At 37.6% G+C, this 22,664-nt stretch overlaps 1 protein-coding gene across 4 annotated transcripts in view; it reads left to right on the top strand.

The window, feature by feature from the left end:
- CDKAL1 (CDK5 regulatory subunit associated protein 1 like 1) overlaps positions 1-22,664 on the top strand; it is a 427,625-nt gene that overhangs the window by 6,926 nt on the left and 398,035 nt on the right. The window lies entirely within an intron of this gene.

Below are 22,664 nucleotides of genomic sequence, written 5' to 3'. Positions count from 1 at the left end.
CAAAATGCTTGTTTCTTTTCTTGAACATCTGATGATACTGTTAACCAGTTACATCTCATTTTCCTCCTTTGCAGTTGATTTTTCTGTATTTTTTAAGTGGAAGCTAGGTACTGAATTTTTCAAGTGCTGAACTATTTTAGGGAACCCAGGTGATTCTTTAATTAGAAGTTCAGCTTTGGAGTAGGTAAGCTCTTTTAGCAGACAAGTGGAGTGATGGTCCACAGAACCTTATTTGTGACAGCTGTTTGTGTCATTCTACAAGTGAGTTCTGAGTTTTGCTTTGTTATGGCTTTCTTAAATTTAATGTCTCTTTACCTTAATTTCTCTCATGCATAGTAGCCAGAAGCTACATCTTGCTGGTCAAGGTTTGGATGGCTGTTCTGTGCTTTTGGAATTTTATTGGGAGAAACGTAGGAAAGACGGAATGCAGCAAATGAAGGAACTACCTAAAATTTTTGATACCTTCTTGCCATGATTTAACTCCATCTGGCAACTAGGACCATGCAGCTGTTCATTCATCCCCCCCATTCCTCTGGTAGGGTAGGGAGAAGAGGGAGAAAAAGGAAGGATTAAAAAAACCCTCTTGGGTTGAGATAAAAGCAGTTTAATAGAACAGTAATGGAAGAGGGGAAAAAAAAAAGACGGTTAAAAAAAAAATAATATGCAAAATAAAGTGATGTAATACAATTGCTCTCACCACCTAATAATCAATTGCCCAGCCCTTCCTAGGCAGTGATTGCAGATTCCTGCCCCCTGGCCAGCCACCATTTATATACTGAGCATGACATCTATGGTGTGGATTATTCCTTTGGCCAGCTTCTCCTGTCTGTGCTCCCCCTCAGCTTCTATGGGAGACTGAAAAAGTCCTTGGCTTAACATAAGCATTACTTGGCAACAACTAAAACAATGTATGTTATCAACATTATTCTCATACTAAATCCAGAACACAGCAGCTACTAGGAAGAAAATTAACTCTATCCCAGTTGAAACCAGGACACTTCTCTTTCTAAAAAGTGTTCATAACTTTAGAATAGAAGTAAATCTACATCTAGAATCTGAAACTGAGGACTAAAAACTGTATAAAAGTTGCAGTAGCTGGGGCAGAAATACCTGCAGAGTAATTTTGGTAACTGTATATGAAATTGCTAGTTTCTGGTCATTATTAATTGATGTCTTGATTTAATTTATTTGTATATTTGTATAAATATATATATTAAATCAATCAAATAAACAAACCCCCAATGCTGAGATGGTAGGCAGAAATTACCGAGTGTGGGTTTCTTTTTTTGTGAAATTAGGTAACTTTGTAAGCTGATATATGTAAGGACCTCTGGAAATTTCATTTTTGTTCAACAGAACAAAAATATTGGCTACAAATTCTGGCTAAAGTAAATTTTTACAAATCCATTTGTTGAATGTTCTCCTTTATAGGCTGTTAATGAAGCTGGAACTGAGTGCAAGTATTGCAAGTATGGTAGCTGTGTGTGAGAATATGAGGTGGTGAAGAGGGCAATTGCCTTTTTGCCCAGTATAGTGATGCTTCTAGTGACAAGTGCGTATGAAAGTGCTCTATTACTGCTTGAATTACTGATAATGTTTCTCAGGGTTTCACACTGGGACTGATCCATTTAATCATAGAATCATAGAATCTTCATGGTTGGAAAGGACCTTTGAGATCATTGAGTCCAACTGAACAACCTACAATCTCTGCCACTAGAGCATGCATGTCTTTAATGTCTTTCATGGACTTAGAAGACAGGATTGTAATGTACCTTCAGCAAGTTTGCAGACTGTGCTGAACTGGGGGGAAGTGGTTGGTAGGCTGGAAACCAGTGCTGTGGTTCAGAGGGACCTTAAGAGACTAGAAAAAGGGAAACCATATGACATTTAGCAAAGGCAAATGCAAAATCCTACAGTTGGTGTAACCCCAGCTAGTGGTAAAGGTGGGGGTGGGCCGACTGACTAAAAAGCAGCTTTGCAGAAAATTATTTTGGGTTGGAGGTAGACACGAAGTTGAACATGAATCAGCAATGTGTTCTTGTAGCGAAAAATGCAAATTGCATCCTGGGCTGTGTTAGCAAGAGCGTAGCCAGCAGATCGGCAAAAGTGATCCTTTGGCTCTGTGTGGTACTTGTGAGACAATGTTTGTACTGCTGTGTCCAGTGATCCAACCTGGGCCCAGCTTTGGGCTCCCCAGAAAAGAGAGAGATTGCTGTAGTGGGGGGACACTGAGATAGTTAGCAAGCACATGATGTATGAGGAGGGTTTCTTCAGCCTTAAGAAGAGAAGGCATATGGAAGATCCTAGTTGCAGACAGCGGTACCTAGGAGGAAGGTGCAGGGAAAATGGAGTCACTCACTTGTCAAAGGTGTGCAGGGAGACAAAAGACAACAGAGTCTTGCTGTTGATAAAGTGGCAGTTAAGATCTTTAGCATTTGGTGCATAACTTATTGGTCATGCTGTTCATCTTTCTGTAGAGGAAATGCCAATATAGAAAGCTTCCCAACTCTTCTTGAGTCTCTCTCATCAATCCCTTTTTAAGGAAGCATGTTATTTTCTTTTTTTTAAAGTCAGTCATCCAGGAAGTTCAGATAGAATTTCAAGAAGGGACTTAATCTCTTTTTGTCCTATACAGCAAAGCAGTTACTCAGTAAGTATTGCGTAGCATAATCCAAATTTCAAACATTTCTTGAAATTAAACTTAGTAGTGTTTACACTGTGCAAAAAATAATAAAAAAACGTTTTGCAAGAGCTGGTTTATAAGTCAGTTCCTCTTTCTGTTGCTAGAATTTGTTAGTTTAATGTAAAACTGTTATCAACTTGAGGAAAATACAGAAATATTCACTAAGGTGAACGATTATCTGTTGTCACAGCATCTTTGACAGCTATTAAAGTGTTTGAGTTAGCAGTTTTCATACATGTTCCTAAGCTTCTGAGTCAACAACACTTATTGAAGAGATGCTGGAACAAGGTTCTAGTTCTTGGAGATAAAATGTGACTTTTACTTGCATTTCTTGCTCCATTATAAGGGAAATGGTCAAGCACTGTTTCTAGTGTCTTCTATCTAATTGCAAGTTTAAAAAAATTAGAAGGAAGAAAAGCAGCATCAGACAGACTTTTATTGTTAACTAGAAGTTGTAACAATGCAACCTGCCGTATAAGTTGACTTAGCTGAAACTGAACATGAATATAATGATGACTTATGATTATAGAAATAATTCTTTATGACTTGTTTCAAGAATCTTATTCCAATACTATTCCTTATCCCTGTTTATTGCATGGATTCTTCCCTGTTCTTGATTTGAACTGCGTTCAGGTGATGCAGAAGTCTTTCTCCTCTCCTCCCCCCCACCCCTGCCCCCCGCATTTCATTGGTTTTGAAAATGTTCTTTCTGTACAAGTATCCTTTGTTGCTTACAGAGTGGCTTTATCCAAGGGTGAAAACTGAGGGCTGTGCTCCAGTTTTTCACAGCAAAGACTACTTCTGTCTGGGGAGGCAGCACAGTATGAATGGGCAATATACAGATACTGCAATAACAGCAATGTTCATTAAAAATCAGGAACTGCATCAGCTTAAAAAAAGGCAAAGGGAAACCAGCAGAAGAGCTGAACCTATTTGTGTATGTCCTTTTAGAATGTGAAGATGGAGACAGTATTCTGAACAAATCTTGCATGCTATCCTGTGAGAACACAAAGCTCCTTTGTTAGTCTGAGCTACACAGAAATGTGTGTCCCAGCTGCTATCAGCATAGGGCTGTACCACGGTCCTTGTTCGTGTTCTGAAAACAGTATAGCTGATGGAGGCTTTACTGGTTCTAGAGCTGGTTTTGGTTTCTTGGTAGCGTGACTCGCCGTACAGTTTAGATATGCCTGCAGACCTACTAGAGTGCTCCCTCTGAGATACACCCTGAAGGAAGAAACTCTCATGGTACAAACAAGTAATTCCTACTGTGAAAAATAGGGAGTGGGTGAGCTATGAGCTCTGAAAATACTGTGAGCCAGATGTTTGGGAAGGGAATTCAGTTAGTGTGCCACTTAACGGCACCTTCTTTCTGAAAAATGGAACTGAGTATGTATAGTCAGACATAGAAGGAATTGACTTCAGAAGCAGGTAGTAGTACTAGCATTCATTGGCATCTGTAGGTTTCTGGTTCTGTGGAATGAACGGTTTTTGGCCCAGCCTTCTTGAATGCATTTTGATGGATCAAGCACTTAGGTATGCTTGTTTTTTTTGTGATAATTGCTTTTGGCTTGAGGCTGTTCAGGAGCAAAGCATTCCCTCCTCTGTCATTGTAAAACATGCTGGGGGGGGAAGATACTACTAATGACTTACAAATACCAGAAGAATGAACAGTAACTCTTCCTTTTATGAAGAGGAAGCAAAAACTAGTATTAACAAACATTCAGCAAAACTAAACCAGTAACAGCTTATCTGCACTACTTTTTTTTTTTTCTTTTCTTTTTTTTTTTTATTAGAAATAAATTCTAGCATGGAACCTTCTTCCTCTTGTAGTATTGGATTCCAGAAGCAAAAAGGGGTGGAATTGCTTTGTTGCTAATTCAGTGGGATTGACCTTGGTTTAGCACATAGAATCCAGTTGTATTAAGACGTTCAACTTTACTTGAGCAGTTTTAGACTAGTCTTTGTTCAGGCATCTTTTTTACTATCTTGCCCAATTAGTCTGCAAATTTGTATGGAAAGATGCTGTATTTTTCATGGGTTCTGCCCTGTAGTTCTTGAAGAGCTCATTCCATTACTGTGATTATGGTATTTGTTGGTGAGATTTGTCAATTCCTATTGAAGCTGAATTTTTGTAGTCCATATTATACATCTTAAAACTCTGAAATTCGCTGTGCAGAGAACCTACATATTTCTCTAAAGCAAATCTCAAATAATATTTTGAAATACTGTTAGAGAAAATATCTGGGTTTTATTACCTCTTCTACTTGTTAATTTTCTAAACACTTGCCAGTTTTGTTTACCAGTGGATATAGCTGAGGTGTCCTTAAGACTGTCCATTTGCAGAAACAGTAAATTTGATTAGAAGAAGGAAAAAAGACAAGGAAGAACAAATGCTCGGATCTACCTAAGACCTCATGTTGAAAAGGAGACAGATGTAGAAGGAAACACGCTTAGTCTGCTGTTGAAAAAGCAGATGAAGTGCTACAAACTAATACAGGCTTCAGTGTTCAAAGGCACTGCCTCGTGTTTGCTGTGTTGCTTAAACCGTGCTTCCTTAGACTTTGTCCGTTCCCATGCAGATACAGCAAAATGTGGTGAAGCGTCTGTTTTCTTCATCCAAGTGGAAGATAAAGAAAATGACTAAGATTGTATAGGTATTGACTCTTGGGTCCCGAATCACAATTCAGAATCTGGTACTTTAAGTGTTGTTTTAAAAGTACTTTTCTACAGCACAATAAAACTTTAATAATTCTAGATTTTGATTTATTTTGTTGTCCTAAAGTAGAGAACTCTTGAACAGGTTATTGTATTGTATACATCTATTAACATAAAATTAACTCTGCAACCTGCGTAGTGGTTGATGAAGTATTTTAACTAAAGTTTCTGCTGGTTTGTGGTGTATGCTTTTAGTTGCTCAGAATTAGCAGTTGGTCTTTCCATTTTTCTCTCTCCGCCCTGCTGATAATACTTCTCTGTTGCTTCCTAAGTGTCATGTAAAACAAACAGTAGTGATTGCTGTGTAATCTTGGGGTGCTATGAACCATCCTCATTGTGAGATATTTTTAGTATTCTTTTTTTAAGCTTAAAAGTCGAATCTTTATTACCTGCTCCTAAAGTGCTTGATATTTAGTCTTACCAATCAGAGAATTCAAGCTTAGGCTTTGCTTTTAGATTTGACTTTTCAAATGATTGTGATTGCAGTGCCATTTTAGAGAAAAAGATACTTTACAACCCTATTTTTTGGGGGGGAGATATCACAAAATAAACCAAACTGCTTTTCTGGTGATGAGAGATGTTTCTGTTTTGTGTGACAGCACTGCAGTCATGAAACTGTCATTCTCTGTGAAGCAGCTGGGCAATGGACAAAAGCGAACCAAGGTGGAAATCCTGTGGTGTTTTGTACCCTTGCTGAAGAATTTCCCCGTTGTCTATAATTTGTAGAGTCAGAATCCTGTATGATTTTTGCATTGTTTGATAACCTTACACACCTGCATGACTACTCCTTCATCAGCTTTTTCTTTTTTTCAGATTCAAACTGGCTGATAATCTGGACATAAAAGCTTTTGGTAGTTGATACTGAGAGAGGCAGTGAAGTAACTTATTTCTGTACCTCTTGTTAAAGTGAGATAATTGTCTTAATAGTTCCAGTGATATGGTCTCCTGCTTGCATGAGGTCGGCCTTGCTTCTTGTCACAAGTTTGCTTTGTGTTTTGGTTCTGGTGCTCTGGCCTGAAAACTCTGCTCTGTCACGCACAGCTAGTATGTGAATACTTGGACGTGGTGTGGTGTTTGTTTGTTTTTTTTTTTAACATTTATTCTCCTTTCACTGCTGCTGAAATAATTGTTAGAGTTGGGCATATCAAGCACCATCTTCCAAGGAGCTATAAGTTCTCTTGTCATCTGCTTAGAATCCGAAACTCTTGTGGTGAGAAGGTTAAGAGGATGAGGAGAGAGGATGAAAAGGGACAAAAAAAAGAAGAAAAATGAAAGGAGATGTTCATAGGATGGAACAGATGGGATTGCATGAATGTAGATGACAAAGATTTCAGAGTTCTTTGGGAGGAGCACAGATATTCCTAGTTCAGCCTGAAGTGTCCAATAAAGCAATGAGTGGGATGATGGGTCTGGATATTGTTGGGGTGCTTTCTTGCAGTGTAGAGTTGATACAACATGCTGTGACTTATCTGCAGCAGCGCATGTTCCCCAGGTCCCTGTAAACTAATGTATAATTGTTGTTTTAGCAGCTGTGTATTACTCCATTACTGCTCTTGTGTTCCCTGTAAAACTTCCTAGCATGTGTGTGGCTAGAGTTCTGTTACTTGCCACCTCTGACTTGTCATGTGTCTTGCACTGTGCTACCTCTTTGTGGTGAGTTTTTCCTACCTCAGCTTCCTCAGCATCAACTTCTTACTCCTGTTAGGCAACTTGCTGTTAAGTGGGGTATCTGGCTTTGAGGATGTTGTCTCGGTTACAAGATAGAACTACTCTAATACTCAAACTGGGAAGGGTTTTCCCAGTTTATAGGGGAACTAGAAAGAACTAATGTGTGTTTTTCCCCTCATAACAGCTTCCTGTATCGCTGCCATTAGAGCTTGATCTGACAAGTGCGTACAGTTTTCTTTATCCCACTTAAGATCACCTATTTTACAGTTCATCTAAATTGAATTGATTTCTTCTTTTTTCCACAGTCATGGAAGTGACAACTGAAAGTTGGGAGCAGGCCTGAGAGTCTAAATAAATCCTACATGCGCAGTGTCTTCAGGGACACTTGTAGAGAGCTTATGTAGGTAAATTTAAGCATGCATACATGCTTAGGGTTCATTCTAGTGGCAGAGCAATTGGCTGCGTGCTCAAGTGGTTGGGCAGTAGTGCTTAGTTCTGGCAATACTGGTATAATCCAGAAGAATGAGTTTGAAAAGCATTGGACCATGAAAAGTAAATTTCAACCTCTGGTAACGTGCATCCTCGTATCTGGAATGTGTCCCTGTAGTAGATGGTTAAGCAATAAGTAAATGAAGCATGAATAGCAGTGATGAAGTGAGTTCAACATAGACGTATGGGTGATGTAGAGCTTTGTAGAGTGCTCTACTGAGACATTAATTCTATGTGGTTCTTTGGTATAAGTAACAATTTATAGAAGATTTATAAAAGCTAGTGGGAGAACAGACCAAATTTTTATATCCTGAAGAGATTTTTGACCATGTAGTCTCAGAGGTAGGAGTGAGATCATCTTTTGATCAGACCATTTGTAGGAACACCTGAAAAAGACTTGGCCATTACCCTAGGTGACTGGGAACAGCGGAGGAGGGTTGATGTTTAGTGCAGGTTTTTGCTGTAATTTGTCTACAGTTTCATTTGCTAGGAAAGATGAAGCTTAGCTGTGAGTTCCTTGTTTTTGAGAAATTGCTGGGTAGGACAAAGTTCTCTAAACTTGAGATGGTCTTTGCTGTGCAACTTCGCATTAAGATGCTTTTAATGCGTTTTGGGAATGCTTTTTTGACAGTTGTGGTGTGTCTGCCTGTGCATGTGTGAGCTGCTGTTGCTTTATATTACTACGGAGGCAAGGCAAGCCTGAGTGACTTAGTTTCTGGCCTGTTGCTGATAAGAATTTTGAACGTAGCACAACTAATCTTGAACTGTGATGTGTCTCCAAATACAGAGCATTAACCTATATTGTTATCCTTCTCTCAGGCCTGAGGGTATTTTAAGAGACGAGACTGCCATGTGATTATGGAGGCTGGCTGGAGACAGTAGAAATACACTACACAGATAACAGACACAAATTGGTTTGTGTGTTTTTCCTCATTGATGGGAGCAAATAAAGTACTTATTTCTCTTTTTTCCGTGCCTAACAGAGCTGAGTGTAATTTCTATTTCCTTCTTCATGGCCAACTTGGGCTATGTTCATGTAAGCGTGTTAAGTGTTTCTGTCTCCCAGCTGTAAAAACAGGTCCTGTCACCGGGCAAAGAAGTCAAAATGGATGTAGATGGTTTTTATCTCTCCCAGAGTGCCATCCTATCCTTGGAGTATATCTGCTGCTACCTTAGTTTGTCTGTGCTTTTCATTTATGCCTCTTTCTTTCTTTTTTTTTTTTTTTTTTTTTTTTGGCAACGATACAGTGTTGTGTCTGCCCAGGGCTGGGTGACATGAGCAAGTTCAGACATCCCCTTCCGCTTTCTTTCTATCAAAATGTTTTACAGTTGCGAAGTAGAATAAAAAATAATAATCAGGATATGCTAATGTTTGAAGCAGTTTACACTTTTTCGGTTGAGGATGGTTTGAAATTCGTTTATGTTCAAACGGAAGTCAGGGCTGTGCGTGTAGGGGTGGGAGCCGAGAGGTGGCAGCATCGTCCCGGCAGAGGGGGCTGGGCCGGGCCGGGCCGCTCGCTGCCCCGGCAGCCGCCGCCTGCGCGTCCCTCAGCGGGGCGGTGAACCCTGTCATTTCTGCTGAGCTGCGTTACTGACTCGATGTAGGGATACCGCATTATCATTCAAATCTGAAGTGCAGTCGTATGCACTTAATTAAATCGGCTTTAATTATTTTCTGTCATTCTGATCTTATGTCCCTCTAGTTTGCAGCATTGCTGTTGTATGTTAGGAGGCTCTGTGTTTTGTACTTCTATTTTGTCTCAGTTACTACTTTTTAGTTTGTTTGGTTTTGTGTTGGACCTATTAGTTCCCCTTCCAAGGAGTCTGTGTTATGGGTTTGGGATTCATAAAATATCGTAGTTGCTAAAATCACCTTTTTGAGAAACTGTTCCATTTGGGTGCCCCTTTCTGCTTCATGTTTGTTTGGTTTGGTAGGTTCATTTAATTTACATAAGGACTTCTGTTTGAAGCATTAATTGAGAATTTTGCTTATAATGGTCAACATGACCCCCTGCTTGTATTCATTAAGGGATGATTTTAATTTTTTCTTATATTTTAATAATCTTACATACACTGTCTTAGGTGTGTATTATACTAAGACACTGAAGCTTCTAGGGACTGCTGAGCAAATGCTATCTGTTGAAATACATGACTACAGCATAAATAAAACCATGAGTTTAGCTAATAGTGTAAAGGCAAATGGTGTTCAACTTGGACATTAGTAATTAATTATGTTACACCTTATTAAGGCTAGCATTTCAAATAGGTGGCCACTACTCTTATCAGTGTAGTGCTATCCTAAGTTTCCCAAACTAGGTTTTTCATCTGTTTAAGCAAATTCTAAATAACCTATAGGATTTGATTTAATGTTTGTGTTGGTTTTTTTGAGGAAAAGTGCCACTTGGTGTGAATTAACATCCTCAGTTGAATGTGGGTGAGGCCTAGCTACATACTGAGCTTGTGAATTTTGTATGGTTAACTTGGGGATTATGAAAATATGTTTTTTTTATTTGCCACTCATATGACTTTTCTTGAGCTTATCTTCAGGAACTTCAAGGTTGTATATTTTTTTTTTTTTTCAGATGAATATTTTAAAATTTAGTTTTGTAAAATCTTTTGTAAGTGATGTTTAAAATAGGGGAGATGAGTAAGCTGTCAAAAGGCAATCTTTCCCTCGTACATTTTGGGTGCAGCAAAGCTGTGCACTGGGAATTGTCCAAGTTTGCAGGGAAGGAGCTCTTCTGAAGCAGCGTTGGAGCAGTCTCCCATGCTGTTTATGTCCTTGTGGTGGATATGGAATAACTATTTAATCTTTTTGGTCCTTCTGTTCTTCCCTGTGGCCTGGCTCAAGAGCCTATTTTGAAATTAAGCAAGTTATGCAGAGGCTTTTAATCTTTCCAGAAACTGAGTAATTTTTTGGTCTCTGGAACACTATAGACAGAGATACCTTTCACCCGAAGAGAAGTGATAAGCTGCTTGTATCTCAGAGATGCAAAGAAACATCTTTATTGCATCATGAAGCTGTGTTTTGGAATGTTTCATATTGTCATAACCTATTTCTGCAGTTCTTAGGAAATTTCAATGTCGTCCTAGCCGGTTTCTGTGACTTTTGTGCTCATTTTGAACGCTTACAGAAAGAAGGATAGTTGCTGTGACCAAACATCCTAGCACTCATGGGGACCTTAAGTTGACTTAGCTGGTGCAGTCTTTACAATAGTCATGCTTAGCTGGGGGGACGATGTGTCTGCAGAAATGCACGTCCGTGAATCTTGTAGCATTTGTGTGCTACCAGTTGGAGTTAACACATTAAGTGTTGGGGCTAAGGAAGAGGCTTCATCTGTTTAAGCAGAAGACATTGGCATTTTTCTTGTGTGTCAAATCCCTGGCTTTGGAATTTGCTTACAGAAAGAAACTAAGCAGAAACTTTGTCTTGGATGACTATAAATAGGCTTTGAGTTAATCATGCCAAAACTGAATTGCTGTTGATTGGTACAAGACACTGGTGTATAGAGAAGTGAGTTTTTTGGCTTGCAATATAATAGAAGACAGATCACTTGGCTGCTGATTTTATTAGGCATTTTGGACCCTCAGCTTTTCTTGGCTGGGCTTTAAGGGTAAAAGTGTGCTTGTTTGTAATTGATTCCCTAAGTGATCATTGACTTTTGAAATTCTGTTGTTTGTTTAAGGGGTGGCATTTTTCTGTTTGTCTTCATGATGCTTTGAAAAATTGACTTGCCATTGGTAAATGTTAATCTTCCTTGGTAAATGTAAAGATGTAGACCATCAGATGAAGGTAAATATGAACATGTAGTATTTATTTGACTAGAAGTTAGATTCTTACAATTGGTAGTGATGAAAGGAGAATATAAACTGAATATGCTTTAAAAGTCTAATAACGAGAAGATAAAAAAATTAAGAAGTTTAAGTGTGAGACAATCACCTTGATGTTTCCTTAAGAGTTACAAATATTTTTTGCAACATTGCTATTGAATAGGAACAACACTAATAGAATTTTTTGTTAAAGGAGAAAAATGTCATTGTTAAAGTTTTGGTTGGTGTTTTTTGTTGTTGGAGTTTTGGGTTTTTTTTTGTTTTTTTTTGATTTTTAGAAAGCCCCAAACAAAAAAACCTGGGAAAGTTGTGGGAGGGAGGAGGAGTTTCTCCACAAACTTACCGCCATGTTTCAGTATTTAAAGGGTAGCTACAAAGAATATGGAAACTCCTTTTTTACAAGGAGTCGCATGGAAAAGATGAGGGGTAATGGGTTTAAGTTTTTCCTGGGGAGATTCCGATTGGACCCAAGAGGAAAATTTGTCCCAATGAGAACAATCAGCTATTGGAATAATCTCCCCAGGGAAGTGGGGAATTCCACAACATTGGACACTTTAAAGATTCAGCTGGACAGGGTGCTGGGTCCTCTTTTCTAGACTGTGTTTTTGTCAAGAAAGGTTGGACCAGATGGTCCTTGAGGTTCCTTCCAACCCAGTATTCTATGATTCTATAGAACTATTTAAAACTATTTTGCTGTGAAGCTTATGTCTTTTTGAAAAAAAAAAAAAAAAGGCTTATTGGAAGACGAATGTGTTTTCTGAATTATCTTTGTATTTATCCATGGTTTTCCAAATACAAATACAGCAGAGCAGAGAAACAACATTTTCTTCTATAGGTGGCTGATAGTTCATTTACAGCTGTAGCTTTTCAGTGCTGTCAGTGGTTTCTCACTTGACCGAGGCAGAAGTACATCTAAATGGAGGGAGCCGTCTGCTTCACCTCTGCTGTTCAGTGAGTTGGGGAGAAATTCTCATAGTTTAACAGCACCTCAGTGTGATGTTGCTCACCTGCTGGCAGGCACTCCAGGCACTGGGTAAGGGAGAGGAGTTTATTTCTGGAGTGTAAACTGATGCAGAGGAGGACTGGGAGAGGAATTTTAAGTAAGATTGTTTTCCCTGACCATCTGTAGGAAATAGGTTGTAAGTTTGTGTCCGTGAGTGGCAGAGCCTCCTCTCAGACTGCTGCAGTCTGTCATAGATCATAGGCCAAAAGTCACCTGGGTGGTTGAGCTTTCCTTCGGGGGGCTGAGCCGTTCATTGACATTTGTTTTAGCTGGTTGTCGAAAACCTCCAATGATGGAGAATGCATAACCCCTTTTGGATGATTAACTGCCTTTCTGGTTGAAAACTGTTTCCGAATGTGTAACCTAAATCTTTTAGCACAGTTCAAGCCTATAGCTGCCTGTGTTTTCTTTAATGGGTATGGAGAACATCTGACTCTTTTCTTCTTCATAGCATATTTGAATGCTGTTATCACTTCTCCCTATAGGCATCTTGTGTGTAGGCTAAATGGACCTAATTCCTAAAAGCTTCTCTCATAGGTCATGTTCTCTAAATCTCTCTGACCTTTCTTGTTCCTTTCCTCTGGACATGATCCAGTTTATTTGCATAAATCTTCAAGTGTGTTAGTCAGTTTATGTAGCATGTACAATTCTGATAAATGGGCAGGAGGCATATTTTTGATGCCTTATTTGAAATATGGTTTAGGAAACTTTCAAACTGAGGTCCCAGGACAGCTGAAATCTGGATCAAAGTCTATTGTAGAATAGCTCTGTTATAATTGACATTTTTTTTTTTTTAAGTGAAGTGGGAACTACTGAAATATACTTAATGTAAAAGAATATTTATGGGAGATATTTTTTTAGAATAAAACTGTTCAAGATGGGGAAGCTGAAGTTTTGGTGCTAGCTTGTATACTATCCTGATTGGAATGCCTTGCATTCTTCTCTGCGTCCTTTTTTTAATGTATCTGAACTGAATGCTATTGATTTATAGAGCTTCATAGTTTCTTAAGAATTTACTTTTGTCACTCATTTAGGGACACTGCTGTTGTTCATAATGGCATTACAGATTTTTTAAATAATACAAAGTCTGAATTGCTGAGCCAAAGATTGTCATTGCAGTTCTGTTGTTTGCCTGTATTTTTTCCACTGTAACTTCAAAAATGCTCTGGCACCATTTTTTATTTTTTGGCCATTTCAGTCTGAAATGAGATTAGTTCCGTGGTTTTGTTTACTGCAAAGTTGGACAAGTCTTTGGAAGTATCTATGCATATATATGAAGACATTGTGAAAGAAAGTGCAGAGCATTAACAGGACTGAGCGTGCAAGAAATGGCGCACAAGAGATGGCTTATCTTTCATTTAGCACTAGGGCTTACTTATTCTAAGTAAAAGTATGTGCTTGGGAAACTAGAGCGTTAGACTTGGAACGCTTTATTTTAGTGTTTTGTGCGGTGATTGATTTCTGCAGGTATTTTGTGCAACTTAATCTGGTAAAGAATCCATCTTAATACCAATCTTTTGGGCCTTAAAGTATCATTTTCTTTATTTTTTTTTTCTTTCCTTTCCCTCAATATATTAGAAAACTTGCATGTGTTGGTGTATGCAATTTCAGATGTGTCAACAGTTTTAGTCATGACAAGCAGAGAAAACTTGGCCACTTGAATTTAATGAAGAAAAAACTTTAGAGAAACCTTAGATCAAAATTTAATTTTTGATATCAGATCTGCAAGAAGAGGTATACAGGGCTCCATTATAATAAGAGTTCTGCTAATGCTTATTTAGCTTCTCCAGAACGTTTTTAGAAAGCTTTTTTTGCAGAAGTAATAAGCTGTTAAAGATAGGTGCTGTAAACACCTTCTCCCCCTCTTTTATGAGGCCGGTTTAGGTCAATGGAAAGAGAATTGTAGTAGTTGGTGTAGATTCAATCTGTGAAGTGTCAGCTTCAGGTTTCCTTGTTGCAATTGTATGGGTTACTTCAGTGCTTTCTTTGAATCTACTTAAATGAGTAAGGATTTTACAAACTTTTTAATGTGTCAAACTTAATATCATAGTAACTGCCGTGCTCTAAATTGCTGCTAGATGGCACTGTGTAACTGTGTTTTCACCAAAATTATCATTGAAACCTATTTTTGAGAACCGTTTAAATTAACATTTAGGTTATAAATGACATCTTATTGAATTTTATTTTCAATTTAGTCACTTAATTGATCACACTACAAATGATCTCTTGGCTCAGGGACTTATTTTGCACTGTTTGAAAAAGTTCAGAGGCAGCCCTAGAAAGTGAGGTAAAATTTTCTTGCGTTTCCCACACAATTATTAATAATGCAGAGGCACTGCGTACATTAGGCTTGTGTAAATATCCTAGAAGATTATTTGGGAAGAAAAGAGATCCATTGTCAGTTCGAATATGGTCACAAAGGAAATGAAGCAGTGATTAGTGTAAAAGTCTTTTGAGATTAGAGGGATTTGTATGACTTTTCTTAATTGATCGTCATCCATGTATGTCCATGCTACTTATGTGAACTCTTTATTTTCAGAATCTTAGCTAGGAAATCTTAAAATTGTTGTAACTTTTTTCTCTCTAAAATTGGATTTTTGGCTTCAGAGCAACGGTGCCATATTATTGTAAGCTCAGTAGTTGTTCATTCATGGAAAAGATCATATCCAAATAGAGCTTATGGGTGTGGTACTAAGACGCTTGCAATGTGATGCAGCTGGGGTTTTCTGTGTCCAATCAGGATGGCGTAAGGTTTTTTCATAATCATCAGCGTTAGCAAGTGGTTTTCACTGTGCGGAAAGTACAATATACTAAGCAGTCCATTTCCTTTACTGTAATGGTTAAATACATTTTAGAAATTTTGCCAAGGCAGATTTTCATGGTTCTCAGGTACGTACATCAGGAAAGTTTGCATTTCTTAAAGATGCGGATTCTTCCAACAAAAGAATAAAGTTTGTTTCAGCTGCAGTTTATGCTATGTATCATTTAAAAAAACCCCAAACTCCAAAGGGTCTGTGAAGTGCAAGTGACGTTTATGTTACCAGACTGCATGTTTTCTGTGTGCATGTATGAAATTTTTTTTGTATCGTTAAGTTTATTTTACTTGTTTTTTGGGAAGGGGGAACAGATGTAGTTGCTGAATGCTGTAGTTGTCTCTCACTGTAATAATTATGTGGATTTATTTAATTATTAGGGTATATTCTTCATTTACTTCCTGAGATCTTGCTGATTACTCTCTTTGTTCACACCTGTACTAGTGTATCGGTGATTATTTGCATTATGCGTGTACAACATTTCTAGTTTGACTCATCTTCCTGGGACTAATTGAAATCACTTGATGAATTTATACTCGGAGTTCCAGGTGTGCTTCCTAGCACACACTAAAGGAAAAAATGGAAGATTTGGTGTAACACTTAACTCTTTTAAAAAACAAACAAAAATATTAGCAGATATTGGCCCAGGGACTTCTCTTAAAGGAAGACTGTGGAAATATTGAGCAGTTACTTTTGCTTTCTTTAGCTGCAAAACTTTATTAAAACCAATTTTTTCACTGAGTTTTTGGGGAAACCTCATTTGTGTTGAAGAAGCATTCTTGCAAAGACTGTATACCAGAAGGAAATGGAAAATGATTTCTAGCCATATATAATTTTCAAGACATTGAAATCATGGCGATCTGAATTAGTTTGTTATGTGAGGCTGGATGGTAAAAGTAAGATGTTTGTGTCTGGGAACAATGGAAAAGCTAAGATGATCTGTTACTTAGGTGTAAGTTTTCTCAGTTTAGAAAAAATACCTGTAGTATATATATCCATAGCGGCTGATCCCTGATCATGATGCAGTGATTCTAAAGTACTTAAGTTTCAGTTTAAAATGTGAAGGAATTAGTTTAATATAACTCTTTTTCTTATTTTGCAGGTTTTCACAGCCTTTGGTTTGAAGCAGTAAGGCAGCTTCTAGGATGAATTAGTAACATGTAGTTGGTTCAAGTTGAGATCTTTCCTCCTGTATCTCGATTAATTTGGTTCTGCAAGAAAGGAGTTTAATAATGAAAATAATGTTTTTGTATGAACTGACTTATAGGTTCTTATTCCTTTGGGAGAGCAACCTGTTGAAGTATCTTTTTTTTTTTTTTTTTTTTTTCTAGAGACCTGTGCCCAAATTGTGATTCAAGATGGTATTTGTAATTTAAGGGGTCTCTCATTCTCATACTTACTGTTAATGGACAGTCAAAGAATGAAAGTTAGTACGAACTGGATACATTTTTCTAAGCTTCAGTGGAAAAAAAAAAAAAGTTGAAAACTCATGTGAGCTAGGGTTGGGTTTGTTGTTTTTATAAGATCCGAGACACTGAGAAATACCTGCTAATCAGCAACTCGGCCCTGTAAAACTTAGTTTTAAGCTTTCATAGATGTATTTTTTCCTTTTCATTAATAAAATCGAGCTTTTTGTAAAAGCAGTTTCCGTTAACATCTACTGCGGGTACCAGGAACTAAATCAAGAATACACTTTGATGTATAGAAATTGTGGAACTAGTTAATGACGTGCCAACATCAAGGAGTGTGTGACTTAAGAAACAAACTGTGTGGTATTTGATACCAAATTGTACCCAATTACTTTAGACACGTTTCAGTATTGAAAACACGTGCCATCTATGTTGCAAACCATATTCTCAATAAAGTGATTCCTAAAATGAAAGATTTAAAGCCTGATTAATGAGGTGGGTTTAAGATGTGTGTTAAATGGAGCTATTCATATATCTTTCTATATGCTAAAATGCATTTCTTTAACCTCTACGGAGTCTACTGCCACTTTCTGTAGCATTGTTCCACAAGTATTTTCATAGTTATCCCTTGAAAATAGTGTCTTTTAAAGTGTCATTCTGAAATAAACAATGAAGAGACTTTGGCAAAAAACCTCCGAGCAAGCAGCTGTTAAAAGGGGACTTTCCATCCTTGTTTAGAGATACATTTTAGCTGCTACATCAAAGTGATGATAAGCAAAGGACTACCTAGGGAATGCTGAAATATCTATCAAGATAGGTGTTCGAAAAGTGGTTTTACCATACATCTTTAGATATATACTTTAGGCTCCTAAGTTAAATCTAATTAGCTAAGTGAAAAGAGACTTGCTTTCCTGAAGCACCCTCTGGAGGTAAGGAGTTCAATAGTGTTGGCTTTTTTCCTTTGATTAGACAGGGAGTTCTGCTCCTAACTCAGATGCCCAAGAGATGCATTGTAGTTGGTATGAACGCCTTTGTTCTTTCCACCTTAGTTATTAACACAGTAAGACCAAGTATCTTTTTTTTTTTTTTTAACCTTATCTTCCCTCAAATTGCATAAATCCCTTCAATGTTTAGTCAGCCTTACAGTTCTTCAGGGTCTTTGTGTGTATAGCTAAGCATGTGAAGTGTGTTAATAAGTTACAATGGCAAGTCACATGGTCAGGCAACAATATAATTTCAAGTTAAGTTGAACTTTCAAGTTTTGTATTTGTTGGGAGGGCTCAGGATTTTGTTTCAAGTTCAGTGCTTCTACAATGTACTTAGCTAACGATGAATTAGTTGATAAAAATGGTCCTTGTTCCAGTTCTCTTTTAGCAAGTGTAATTGCTATGCTTTTCTGACATGCCCCGTGTGATAATTTTATCTTTGGGTCTACAGATCACCATTATAGCAGAGAAGCAGGTATGCAGTTCTTTGACACATTCTATAAACTTTGCTGCAGAGCTGTCCGTGCTTCTGACAATAGGTGGTAACTACTTATTGGACTGTCTTCCCAGCTACTGCCAAAACACTGTCTTTGTCTGGAAAGTTGTGAATTCAGTCCCGTTCTGTAATAATATTTATACACTGAGTAGTATCCTATATGCTAAAAGAAACAAAACAGAAGTTGCAAGAACTACTTGGTGGGATGACATCGATCTCATATCCTTGGATGCTATGTGATGGAGTTGTGGCCATGTTTGTCTAGTAAAACAGTGCTTTGTTTTGCTGAATTCAATCCAGGATGACAAAATTCACAAATGCTTTTTCTTTGTGTGTTGTGTCTTGACTACAAATGCAAAAACCCTCTCCCAAAAGTGTAATACAAAAATGTTAAGTTAAAAAAACCAAACCACGCACAAGTTCATGTTTACCCTAAAACTGTGACTAAATCAATGTCTTATCAGGTAATCTGGGCTGAGGCTACCTTGGCTTTGTTTGCACTGTTCTCAGATGTATCACTTGTGAAAGGCATTCAGCTTCTGAAGTGACCAGAGACAAATATCCAACAGGGAACGAGTTTAGCTTTTTTCATTACTTTAATATTGAAATGTGAGATTATTTTGAAGAAGTATTTTGGTATGTTTCTTAGTATGTAACCCTAGGTTTTGAAATCGTAGGTGGGCTGCCTTGAAAAATCGGTTGGTAGGATGAAAAAGTAGAAGTTGTTCAGAAAGGGACATGATTGGTGGTTTTTGTGAGGAGCAGCTCGGTTCTCTTCAGACTCAAGGAAAGGTGGTCTAAGTATTTAGGTTGCTGTGATGTTTCTGTATGGGAGCTGTTCAGGATAGATAGCCCCTTGTGAACTTTTTAATATAGATTTTAATTAGCATGCTGTTCCTACCACCTGCTGAAGTAGAGTTGGAACGTCTACTGACCTGAAATGAATGCACGTGTTCAGTATTAATACTGCATGTCTGGGTTCAGACAGCAGTCTTTCATTTTGACGTGCACATAGTCAAAGTAAATTAATGTTTAAAATGTGAATGCTTGAAGTTCAGCCAGAGCGTGCATTCATAATTATCTTCGGGCTAGCTTAAATAGAAAGGCATAGTGCTTTTTTTTATTCTTTATTTACAGTATTTACAGGTAAAATTTGCGATATTAGTAGATAAGTTAGTTAACTTGTTTTCCTCCTGCTTGTGAACAGTCTTTATTAAAAGCTTTTAAAACATTTCAGTTCAGTGTGCACTGTGTGTTTTTTCATGTCTTGAACAATCGATTTAAATTTTGTATTTTCTAGTTGAGTGTATACATGCGATTAGTCTTAGAAATTATTATGTTGTTAGAGGAATGTCTAAATCATTGTAGATTTTGTGGTCAGACAGAAAACTGCTTTTCTGTCTCAGAAGAAATGTTTTCCAATGAGCGGCATCGTGACCTTTCAGAGATTTGGTTCTGAGCACAATACCCTCTCCCTTAATTTAAGCTATGTATGCTTAAAGCTTCCAGAAGATTATTAGTGTAAATACTGCCATTCAATCCAACCCTGCTTACGCTACAGCAAAATTATTTTAACTTGTATATTTAAAATAGAGCGCAGTCCTACGGACAGCTGTAGCTCTAGCAGCACAAACATTTTTATACTCCATTTTCGTTTGATTGTAAGTGAAGTAAAGTTCAAGCACCGAAGTACTTCTCAATCAGGACAAAGAACTTTAAAATATTGTAATACTGCAGTAATACATATGTTTGTAATGATGACAGTTATTAGCAAGAAAGCTAAGTGATAAATACTTTTGATATACTGCTGTGTTGATTACTTTTTGCAATAACACGACAACAGAAAAATCTTCCCAGTGATTCTTTTCTTTTTGTTTGTTAAAAATTAATAAATAACCCTGATGATTAACGGAGGTCACGTTCACTGATTATAAGACTGAAAAGCCTACTGATACATCATCTATCTTATTTCTCATGTTGAGACTATAATGAACGTAGGTCCAAAGCTGTTACCTGTAGAGCTGTGTTCAGCTCTGGTTCAGATAAGCAGTCAGCGTTTTTAAATCTGAAACTCATTGAGGACATAAACTTGCAAAAATCAATCAAACAAAAAAAGACTACCTCCCCCCCCCCCCCCCATACCCCAATGTGTGTAAAATTATAAATGAGTATAGAAATGTTGGTGTGACTGCATCTGCATGTGGATTGTGTTTGAGAGGTGTCATCTTGATACTGGTCTTTGTTGGTAAGTGTCTTACTGGTAGATTCACAGAAGAAATGTAAACACTGATAACCTGTAATTGCTGAACTCTGAATAGGGAATTTTGCTGATGACCAGTGAAGAATTTTTTTTTTTTTTTTTACTTCTTTTGAACTCGTGATTGATGACTGCTGGCTAAACAAAGAATGAGCAAATAGATTTCTCGTACTTCTTAATCTTTCCTCCATTAGATAACTTTTAGCTTGAATTCAAGTTTTGCTGTCTAATCATAGAATTTCTTGAGTACAGAGATTTATTATTAAATAATCTGTTCCAGTCTCTTACTGTGAGGTATTTATAGTGTTTGTGGGTTCATCTGATAACCCTCCTTCCAGAAAGATTCAGCTGTGGTGAATCTTGCAGTACTTCTTGTTTCATGTTTGACTATGAATCTGTTTTTAAGCTATCTGCAGGGCAAAAGGAGGTTCCTTACTTTTTCTCTTGTCTTACCTTCCTCTAGAAAGAAAGACACACTGCTTTGTCTCCCTGATTTTATAGCAGGAGATGCATACGTGCGATTGCAGTGCCAAGTATTTTTGAGTAACGTCCTTTTCATTGTATTGTGCTTTGAAATACTTATTTTTTAACTGTGTAATTTTTAGGTCTTCAGGTGAAAAGCTAGCTGCATTTCTAATCTGCTGACCCTCTTCATTGACAGGAGTTTTTCTTAAAATCATACGATCTTTTTTCTATGTTACTTGTGCAGATAAAAGAAAAAAAAAAAAGCCAGGGATCAGGCTATCGGTACGAGTACTTCCATTATGCTGTCTCACGTTCTCATGTGTCATCTGGATCCACATCTTAAGTTATTAAACGGTCTTTTTCTATGGGACTTTAGTTCTAGCAAAAAAATACCAGACTCAGACTGAAAACGTGAATCAAGTAAAGAGAACACTTCAGATATCTGGAGTAATAATACTCAAGATTTTAACTATTTCTCACCTCAGTAGTTAGGTAATTCAAGTCTTCAGCTTAATATCGCATAAATCAGCAGAAATTACTGTTTCAAATCACCTTCTTTACCAGCTTTTCCTCTGCCCCCCCAACCCCCGGTGTAAAACAAACATCAGATTTAAACAGAATTTTTTTCTTGTGTGACAACTTCATGAAGTGAAAAGCATGTAAAGTGTTACAAGGAATGTTTTATGACTCTTATTCTTAAATTCAATACAGCTATCCTCTGTGCAGATTTTCCTTCTTGTTCCTCTCAAGCATCAGGTAGTGATCATCACAAATATGTAACTATTAGTGTCTGCCCACAGAGTAAATTTTTGTGTGCAAGAATAACTCAGGGTTCTCTTCAGCAAATGTTACTGTGCCTTTTGCTATGGTCTGACAGACATGACCTACATTTAAGAAAGCCCTCTGGGTCTGTCTGGTTCATTACTGTCTACTTGCAGATGCTTCTTCATAGTTGGTTAGTTGAGATGCTTTTGCCAACCTCTAGGTTTTTTTGCAACATTTTGGTATAGTGGTTTTGCAAATTCATGCTCTCCAGTAGTAAGAGCCTGACTTGCTTAATAGAATTTATGTGGAGCTTAGTTTTAAGCATCTTTCTGTCCATCTAATAGTAATATTGAGAGCATTTTGATGTTTGTCACTGAACTTCAGGTTGCTCTGGGTTGTTAGATGAAAGAAAATGTCTGTTTACATATGAAATGTCCAGTCTCTATTCCGAACTCCGCTTGAGTCTGTTTTCAGTAGACTGTTGGAAATGGTTTTGAATATAATTTAAAGGCATTTCCCAAACTAGTGGGTGTGTATTTTCCTCTTTAGTAGTAAGAGGCTGGTTGCTGTAACTGGCATAACTTTTAAAGGTAGTAATGATCTTTAAATTAACCAATACTGCTTGTGTTTGAAATGCTAATCCAACAGACTGTATGGTTTGTACAATTATTAATACTCTTTGTCTATGTTGCTTAGTAGTTAAGAGGTTAAGCAGTTCACGAGGCGGGCTGGGGGGAACAAGAGCAGTTTGTGTTTTGTCAATTTTCAACTTCAGATATCAGTAAATCATTGCAGCAGCCTTCCTTATCAGTTGTTTGCACACACAAAAAAAAGTGGAACGGGGGGAGTGGAGAAAACCTGTTAGAGTTGTGTCTGAGGAGACCATCTGCTGTGGTTCCCAGTGTTGTCAGTGTGATAAGGGATAAGCTGTGTAAACAGAGGTACCATAAAAAAAAGGCAGGCCCCGTTCTGGGAGGCATATGTATGATTTGGATTTGGGTTGATAACGGCCTTAGAAAGTCAGGGGACTTAGAGTAAAAGTCTGTTAAGCAGAGGAGTGATGTATTTAATCTGAAACTCCAGA

This window comes from Chroicocephalus ridibundus, chromosome 2 (assembly GCF_963924245.1).
Source record: "Chroicocephalus ridibundus chromosome 2, bChrRid1.1, whole genome shotgun sequence".
Lineage (NCBI taxonomy): Eukaryota > Metazoa > Chordata > Aves > Charadriiformes > Laridae > Chroicocephalus > Chroicocephalus ridibundus.
Note: the sequence above shows the minus strand (reverse complement) of the source record. Positions and strands in the feature narration are given on the sequence as shown.